At 45.7% G+C, this 9,773-nt stretch overlaps 3 non-coding genes across 3 annotated transcripts; 1 reads left to right on the forward strand and 2 right to left on the reverse strand.

The window, feature by feature from the left end:
- Nucleotides 1-5,674: 5,674 nt before the first annotated feature.
- TRNAP-UGG (transfer RNA proline (anticodon UGG)) lies at nucleotides 5,675-5,746 on the reverse strand. The gene has a single exon. It is a non-coding gene; the product is annotated as a tRNA-Pro (tRNA).
- Nucleotides 5,747-7,783: 2,037 nt separating this feature from the next.
- Nucleotides 7,784-7,855, reverse strand: TRNAP-AGG (transfer RNA proline (anticodon AGG)). The gene has a single exon. It is a non-coding gene; the product is annotated as a tRNA-Pro (tRNA).
- Nucleotides 7,856-9,316: 1,461 nt separating this feature from the next.
- Nucleotides 9,317-9,388, forward strand: TRNAP-UGG (transfer RNA proline (anticodon UGG)). The gene has a single exon. It is a non-coding gene; the product is annotated as a tRNA-Pro (tRNA).
- The last annotated feature ends 385 nt before the right edge of the window (nucleotides 9,389-9,773 follow it).

Here is a 9,773-nt window from a genome sequence, read left to right on the forward strand (position 1 = left end):
GTAATTGTACATTCTCGATTTGTTGCTAGGCTACTGAGTACCTGTTATATTTGTTATTTCTTGGTCTTGAAAAGAAAATATAACCTTGTTAAATTTTAAATTAACTTTAATTTCGTATATTGAGACCTATTCATCCCAGCACCTTCTTTCACCTCTGCTGATCCACCAAACCACGGTAACACTTTATATTATGAGTTTTGATTTGTTTCCTTTTTCTTAAAATAAATGTGTGTAATCCAAGGGCAATGCCCCTCTGAGTTTTTTTTTCTTCGTAAAAGGCTACGTTCCATTACCTCTCCGGGTTCCATGCCACTTTCCACATCCATTCTGTAGTTGTCATGTTTCCTAACCTGTTTGTTTACATTTTGTCCTACGATGTTTTATTGAACCTAAAGTTTTCATTTAATGTGGTTAAAATTTCATCATTGTTATTATTTCTTTCATTGTGTAATCAAGCCAGGCAGGTCATAGGTAACAAAATTCCTGGTGAACTGGTAATGAGGGAGATGACCAGATCTTCTTTGCTTCTCCCAGCAGAACTTCTTCTCTCCTCAGGTGGGGTGGTGGGATATGACAAAGTACGGGTAACCAGTAGTGATGGGACATTCGATTCATTTTACTGAATCGATTTATTTGATTCCGTTCACGTTACTGAATCGATACAGTGATCCGATTCACGGCACATTAGTCACCGCTCCTACTGCATCTGTGTAGTATGTGCTGGTAAGACAGCAGCAACAGCATTCAGTGCTCGCAGCTGCCATCTGGTCTTCATACTATGAACTCCTTTATTAGAAAAAGATGCTAGTCACTCTAATACATCGAAGGTTTCCGGCGACGCAGGTGGGAAAGGTTAGGATTAGGAAGGTAGCAGCCATGGCCTGAATTAAGGTACAGTCCCAGCATTTCCTGGTGTGAAAATGGGGAAACTACGGAAAACCATCTTAACGGCTGCCGACGGTGGGATTCGAACCCACCATCCCCCGAATGCAAGCGCATAGCTACCTGATACTAACCGCACGACAACGCGCTCAGTCATTTTTGAAAATATGTATTTTTCTATCAGCTGAGGATTTTTTTTTAAATCGTCATATTTTGTATAGGCTACCCGAGATGTACAGTAGCCCGCTGGTTTTCTGATTCAACATACTGTTATTGCGTCTGTCCACATATGATTGAAGTCTTGTGCAACGATGTGACATATGAAGTGAGAGAATACTGAGCCGTTCTTCCCAATATAAAACAGGTTCTTTTGAGTGGTCATGAGCATGCCTCATAGTCATAGGACAGGCTAGAGTCGAGTTTAATTGTCAAATGTCAACTAAGTTATAATACTAAGATTCATTAAACTAATAAATAGTATAACCTATTAGCCCACCTACTTACTAGCTACTTCAGAATTATGTTTTGACTAGTTTTTTAACACTGCAAATAAATCCATCTATTATTTGAACCTCCCTGTAAGAAGAGGACAGTGATTGCAAATGGGTATTATTTTCAAATGAGCTGAGCTCGAGAATCCATTATAGCATACGATTCTTTCAGTGTACCTGGCTCACTTATGTCTTGCTGCAGTGGAAGCTCGGATCTCCGCCAGTGTCCAGTGTGCCGATAAGGAGCCGTGTGTATCTTGTGTCTCAGTGAGCCGTGCTCGTTCACGATTCTTTCGGTGTGCCATGGCTCACTGTATGTCTCGCTGCAGCGGAAGCTCGGCTCTCCGCCAGTGTCCAGTGAGCCGATAAGGAGCCGTGTGTATCTTGTGTCTCACTGAGCCGCCCTCGTTCACGATTTTTTCGATGTGCCATGATTCACTGTCTCGCTGTAGTGGAAGCTCGGCTCTCCGCCACCCGCCAGTGTCCAGTGAACCAATAAGGAGCCGTGTGTATCTTGTGTCTCACTGAGCCGTGCTCGTTCACGATTCTTTCGGTGTGCCATGGCTCACTGTATGTCTCGCTGCAGCGGAAGCTCGGCTCTCCGCGTGTCCAGTGAACCAATAAGGAGCCGTGTGTATCTTGTGTCTCACAGAGCCGCGCTCGTTCACGATTCTTTCGGTGTGCCATGGCTCACTGTATGTCTCGCTGCAGCGGAAGCTCGGCTTCCCGTCAACGTCCAGTGAGTGCGCCACTCAGCACTGTCCGCTGGGAGTAAGCTGAATCGTGTGCCGTGAGCTCGCCGTTCCTGTGAATCGATTCACTCGGACACTTGAATGAATAGATACACTGCTTCGAATCATGCATTCAGTATCCAACACTAGTAACCAGTGGGCAGGTGTTCACTTTACAGTACCAGTTATGCAGCGCGTGGTATCTCTATTCTTTAGTCTGTCTTATACGCAGGTACGACTCATAAAAATGTTATTTGCCTCTAACTTCGCGGAGATACATACATAACGTGTTTTCAACATTCCACGTTTTATGGCGGGTTAAACAACCACAACGATACAATTCCTTTTACAGCAATGAGCCTCATTTTACATGTACCGCGATTGCGATAATCTTCAATTAGCCAGCTCACTTCAAACGAATCCTTGTACACGATGTTACAGAGTGGTGTTGAGATAATAAATTGTCAATGAGGTGGTTTTGGCAGAAGTCCATTGCTGTCTGGCTACTTAAGAAACTCATCAAAAACAAGGATAGTATTTTATGCAGTTCATGTTAATCCGTACAAACTCTTCCGTGATTACCTGTAAAGGGAAAAAAGGAACGTGTAGTCAGCTTTACGGGGATTGTAAATTACAGTTATATTCAAACGAATGTCTGTAACACGTATTTGAAACTGCGTAAAGAACGTGTTTTATGATGCAAGTGTTGTTGAGCCATGTAGCTTATCTGGTTACGATGTACGGTCGATGCAATTTAGTCGAGAACTGCTCACCATGTGGTGCATGTGCTCGAACCGAGTTGTACTATTAACACTGAGAACGTAGAAAACCAACAATGAAGTGATTATTGTTAATAATAATGGTTGTCCGCCTCTGTAGTGTAGTGGTTAATAAGATTAGCTGCAACCTCCGGAGGCATTGGTTCAATTCCCTTCTCTGCCACTTGATTTGTAAAGTGGTGCTAGCCCTTGCACGGGGTCCACTCACTCTCGAGTAGAGATGGATCGATTCCCACCTCAACCATCCTCGAAGTTGTTTTTCCGTGGTTTCCCACTTTTCCTCCAGGCAAATGCCGGGATGGAACCTAATTTAATGCCACAGCCACATCCTTCACTCTTCCTTTTCTATCCCTTCCAATCTCCCCCCCCCCCCCCAAACAAGGCCCCTATTCAGCATAGCACGTGAGGACGCGATACCCCAGTTGTCTCCCGGATAAATGTCTCATGGTCCACGGGTCCAGGACACTGCCCTTGAGGCGGTAGAGCTGGGATCCTTCGCGGAGTCCGAGGAAAAAGCTAACCATGGAGGGTAAAGGGAATAAGAAAGAGGAAAGGAAAAACAATAATACTAAACATGTTTCCAATCCTTCCCTGAAGGGAGAGGCGGGCGTGCTAGACGGTGACGCTAGACGGTGACGCCTCTCTCGGGCCAGGAGATGTGCGGAGAAGGTGAAGGGGTTGATGGTCGTGGCCTATACTAGGAACTGTCCCTGCATTCGCCTTAGTGCAGGAGAATGGAAAACCATTCTCAGGACAGCAACAGCGTAAAATCGTGAAAATTCGTATATATATTAAACTATGGCAATCCACATCACATATGAGTGTTAAGCTATTAGCCCCAGTTAAGAATTGCCGGTACATCTAATACACTGAACGTATGTTGAACATTAAAGCTTGAAATTTTCTTCACCAAACGAAAACGAAAAATAATTCATGCAGTAGAGGGTTAAACAGGTTGAAAAGTCAGGTTGTGAGTTATACCAAGAGGAAAACTCTTCTAATGTTTAATTACTGCATTGATGGGGGTGATAGTGCCTTATGGGTGTTAATATAAGGAAAGATCTTAATGGCGGTAATCACATGAACGGGATTTTCAATAAGTGTTACAGATCTCTTCATATTTTGGGGTTGTAGTAAGGATGTAAAGGAGAGTGTGTAAAAGTCTCTGGTAAGACCCCAATTGGAATACGGTTCTCACCAGGATTACTTATTTCAGAAATGGAAAATCCAAAGAAAAGCACCTTTATTTGATCTGTGTGATTTCCAACAAAATAGTGGCGTTACGAAAATATTTCGAAGTTTGGGCCGGGAAGACTTGGGAAAGAGGAGACGAGCTGCTCGACTAAGTGGTATGTTCCGAGCTGTCAGTGGAGAGAGGGCGTGGAATGACATTAGTAGACGAAAAAGTTTTAGTGGTGTTCTTAAAAGTAGAAAAAAATCATAATATAAAGTTGGAATTCAAGAGAACAAATTGGAGCAAATATTCGTTTATGGGAAGAGGAGTTCGGAATTGGAATAATTTACCAAGGGAAATGTTAAATGAATTTCCAAATTCTTTGCAGTTATTTAAGAAAAGACTAGGAAAACAACAGATCGGGAATCTCCCAACTGGGCGACTGCCCTAAATGCAGATCAGTGGTGATTGATTGATTGATTGATTGATTGATTGATTGATTGATTGATTGATTGATTGATTGATTGATTGATTGATTGATTGATTGATTGATTGATATTTATGAGTCGTAGTAGGGATGAAAAAGCGGGAGACAGTAGGTTCGAACCCCACTGTCGGCAGCCCTGAAAATGGTTTTCCGTGGTTTCCCATTTTCACACCAGGCAAATGCTGGGGCTGTACCTTAAATAAGGCCACGGCCGCTTCCGCCCCAGTCCTAGCCCTTTCCTCTCCCAACGTCGCCATAAGACATATCTGTGTCGGTGTGACGTAAAGCAACTAGAAAAGAAAGGGGGATGTAAAAGCGATGGCGTGAATCTCTGGTAAAACTCCTACTAGATTATGGTTCCAATGTGTAGGACCCTCACCAGGATTACTTGACTGGATAACTGGAAAAGATTATTTTTTTTCCTGGTTGCTTTACGTCGCACCGACACAGATAGGTCTTATGGCGACGATGGGACAGGAAAGGGCTAGGACTGGGAAGAAAGCGGCCGTGGCTTAATTAAGGTACAGCCTCAGCATTTGCCTGGTGTGAAAATGGGAAACCATGGAAAAACATTTTTAGGGCTGCCGGCAGTGGGGTTCGAACCTACTATCTCCCGTTACTGGATACTGGCCGCCCTTGAAAAATGGAAAATGAAAATATTCAAAGCAGGACAATTTGTTCTGGGGTGGTTTCCTACAAAAGAGTAGCGTTTTATAACTTCCTACTTCTTTGAAATTATTTACGTTTTACCAGTTGCTTTACGTAGCACCGACGTCATATGGCGACGATGGGATAGGAAAGGGCTATGAGTGGGAAGGAAGCGGTCGTGGCCTTAATGAAGGTACACATCAGGCATTTTTCTGGGGTGAAAGTTGAGAAACCACAGGAAAACATCTTCAATGCTGCCGACAGTGGGGTTCGAACCCTTTGTCCCCCGAATGCAAGCTGACAGGAATTTATGTCACAGCGGAGGTAGGAATAAAGCAACAAATTCTATACAATCTGTGTCGGTGCGACGTAGAGCAAAAAAAAAAAAAAAAAAAAAAAAAAAAAAAAAAAAAAAAAAAAAAAAAAAATTCTATACAAGAAAATTTAAAGGAAAATGGGAGGATAAGTTATTTTAAAAAGAAGGGCTCGTCCGGGATTTGAACCCGGGACCTCTCGCACCCAAAGCGAGAATCATACCCCTAGACCAACGAGCCACACATGCTGCAATCTTCACAGCGAAAGAGAACAATGGGAACTTTCAGAGCATTAGTCACACCTCGGTGGGAGAGCCACAACCATACTCGCATAGCAATAGGCGAGTAAATGTTTTGTGAGTACAACATGAATGTTGGTAGCATTAGGAACTTTCTTCAAAACTTTCTTTTTTTTTTTTTTTTTTTTTAAATCCTGGTACTAAGTACCTCTATCAGACCAGGGTCGGGAAAAGTGCAAAATAGAAGTATCATTATTATAATTACCTGGCCAGAGAGTTGACGTAACCTACTAGGTGGCCCGCCCCTCCCCTTCAAGGAGGAATGAAAGCTTGTGATGACGAAGATGATTATTATTATTAAGGTCGCCGGATTCAGAGTGTCCACGGCTAGCCCGTGGTCCGACAGCTCTGCACTCCGAGGGGTGACACCGACTATACCGTGCCTCTACGCCTTTGTATTCGGGAAACTGAGAGGGATAGGTCCCCACCGTCCGCTGTCCTGAGAATGGTTTTCCATGGTTTTCCATTCTCCTGCACTAAGGCGAATGCTGGGACATTTCCTAGTATTGGCCACGGTCGTCAACCTTCTCGCCTTCTCCGCACATCTTCACTGTATCACATCTCCCTGGCTTGAGACGCGGCTTCACCGCCATCCCCTTGATGACGGAATGGAAACTTCTTCAATTTTTTATATAATTACTATTGTAGTATTTATTCTGTTTACCCTCCAGGGGTCGTTTTCTTGTCCAACTCAGCGAGGGATACAACCTCAACCGCCTCAAGGGCAGTGTCCTGAAGTGTGAGGCATTTGGACGGGGATATAATTGGACAGAAGAACCAGTACCTCGCCCAGGCGGCCTCACCTGCTATGCTGAACAGGGGCCTGTGGGCGATGGGAAGATTGGAAGGGATAGACAAGGAAGGGGGAAGGAAGCGGCCGTGGCCTTAAGTTAGGTAAAATCCCAGCATTTGTCAGTAGGCAAAGTGAGGAAACCACGGAAAACCACTTCGAGAATGGTTGAGGAAGGAATAAGCCCCCCTCCACACAGTTGACCTCCCGCGGCTAAGTGGACCCAATTCCAGTCCTATTGCCACCTTTCAAATTTCATGGCAGAGACGGGAATGGAACCCAGTCCTCCGGGGGTGCCAGCTAATCACAGTAACCACTGCACCACAGAGGCGGACGACCTTATATGTTAGGCCTCTCTAAGAGCAAGCACACCGGGCGAGTTGGCCGTGCGTGTAGAGGCGCGCGGCTGTGAGCTTGCATCCGGGAGATAGTAGGTTCGAATCCCACTATCGGCAGCCCTGAAAATGGTTTTCCGTGGTTTCCCATTTTCACACCAGGCAAATGCTGGGGCTGTACCTTAATTAAGGCCACGGCCGCTTCCTTCCAACTCCTAGGCCTTTCCTATCCCATCGTCGCCATAAGACCTATCTGTGTCGGTGCGACGTAAAGCCCCTAGCAAAAAAAAAAGAGCAAGCACAATCCCGGGCCAGTTGGCCGTGCGCGTATAGGCGCTCGGCGGTGAGCTTGCATCCGGGCGATGGTAGGTTCGAATCCCACTATCGGCAGCCCTGAAGATGGTTTTCCGTGGTTTCCCATTTTCACACCAGGCAAATGCTGGGGCTGTACCAACTCCTAGGCCTTTCCTATCCCATCGTCGCCATAAGACCTATCTGTGTCGGTGCGACGTAAAGCCTCTAGCAAAAAAAGAGCAAGCACAAGCAAGCAAGATTTTACTATTGGAGTTTGCCCAGCAACCCGTCACGTGCTCTGCTGTGAATCAGCTGACTCCGCCCGCAGCATAATCATCGATACTCAGTCAGTTACATAAAACAACCTACTTTGCAGGCCAGTTGAGACCGCGACGTCAGCGGTATTCCATCCTGCTACCTTCAACGTAGGAAGAGAGAGGCGAAGTACCTCCAACACTGAACTGACGAGGCACTTCAATAACATTAAACTAACATGCAACTGAAGTACACAATATATTCTCTCAACCATCGCCAACATTAACACTAAGAAAAAAATTAAGGGCTCGTCGGGGATTTGAACCCGGGACCTCTCGCACCCTAAGCGAGAATCATACCCCTAGACCAACGAGCCACTTGGCATGAGATTAGTTACAGATTAGTGAAGTAAGAGAAAGTTTATTGCGTTATGTCACCCGTGCATACCTGCCAACGGTAACGCTGCGTCAGTAAATCGTGTGATAGTAAAACGATCGTCCACCTCTGTGGTGTAGTGGTAGGTAGAATAATAATAATAATAATAATAATAATAAGAAGAAGAAGAAGAAGAAGAAGAAGAAGATGTTAGACACTGAAATAAGAAGCAATACACAGAGTGATACACATATATCTTCTTCTTTCTTAATCTGTTTACCCTCCAGGGTCGGTTTTTCCCTTGGACTCCGCGAGGGATCCCACCTCTACCGCCTCAAGGGCAGTGTCCTGGAGCTTCTGACTCTGGGTCGGAGGCTACAACTGGAGAGAATGACCAGTACCTCGCGCAGGCGGCCTCACCTGCTATGCTGAACAGGGGAATTGCGGAAGGAAGAGGGAAGGAAGCGGCCGTGGCCTTAAGTTAGGGACCATCCCGGCATTTGCCTGGAGGAGAAGTGGGAAACCACGGAAACCACTTCCAGGATGGATGAGGTGGGAATCGAACCCACCTCTACTCAGTTGATCTCCCGAGGCTGAGTGGACCCCGTTCCAGCCCTCGTACTACTTTTCAAATTTCATGGCAGACCCGGGAATCGAACCCGGGCCTCCGGGGGTGGCAGCTAATCACACTACCACTACACTACAGAGGCGAACAAAGGTGGAGTTAAGTAATAAAACAATTACTTTCTCTCGCCAGGAATAATGTGTTTTTGTCATTAGTGCTAGTGTCCGTCTCTGTGGTCTAGTGGTTAGTGTGATTAGCTGCCACCCCTGGAAGCCCGGGTTCGATTCCCGGCTCTACAAATAAATTTGAAAAGTGGTACGAAGGCTGGAACGGGCTCCACTCAACCTCCGGAGGGCAACTGAGTATGAGAGAGGGGTTCGATTCCCAACTTAGCCATTCTGGAAAGCGTTTTCCGTGGTTTCCCAGTTCTTCTCATCTTTCCAAAAAATTGCCGGAATGCTACCTAACATAGGACCACGGCCGTTTCCTTCTCTCTTCGTTGTCTATCCCTTCAAATCTTCCCATTCCCGCAACAAGGCAGGTGACGCCACCGTGGCGAAGTACGGGTCCTCCTCCCTAGTTGTATCCCCGACCTAAAGTCTCATGTTCCAGGACACTGTCCTTGAGCCGGTGGAGGTGGGATCCCTCGCTGAGTCCGAGGGCATAAACCCTCCCTGGAGGGTAAACAGATTAAGAAAGAAAGAAAAATTCCGGTTATTTTTGGTATTCCTCGTACTTTTGGTTCAACCTCAAAGACATAACCGTCGTACGGTCGTGCAAGGACACTTGCAATGCTGCTACTATGAGAGAATGATTGAAAAGATTGATGTGACTAATGTGACTAATGCTCTGAAAGTTTCCATATTTATGCTCTCTGAGAGCGCAAGAACAGTGTGTGGCTCGTTGGTCTAGGGGTATGGTTCTCGCTTTGGGTGCGAGAGGTTCCGGGTTCAAATCCCGGACGAGCCCTTCCTTTTGAATACGAAGTTAATCTCCCATTTTCCTTTAATTTTTCTTTACGTCGGACCGACACAGATAGGTCTTATTGCGACGATGGGAGAGGAGAGGGTTTAATTAAGATACAGCCCCAGCATTTGCCTGGTGTGAAAATGGGAACAGGGAAAACCATCTTCAGGGCTGCCGACAGTGGAGTTCGAACCCACCATCTCCCGAATATTGGATACTGGCCGCACTTAAGCGACTGCAGCTATCGAGCTCGGTCCTTTAAAGTTAGTTGTATAGAATGTGTCGCCCTGTGTTATGCATTTAGGTAAGAAGCAATCCGCAGAAAGATGCGGCTATTCATCATCATCATCATCATCATCTGTTTACCCTCCAGGTTCGGTTTTTCCCT

The sequence above is a fragment of the Anabrus simplex genome, chromosome 14, assembly GCF_040414725.1.
Source record: "Anabrus simplex isolate iqAnaSimp1 chromosome 14, ASM4041472v1, whole genome shotgun sequence".
Taxonomy (NCBI): Eukaryota; Metazoa; Arthropoda; class Insecta; order Orthoptera; family Tettigoniidae; genus Anabrus; species Anabrus simplex.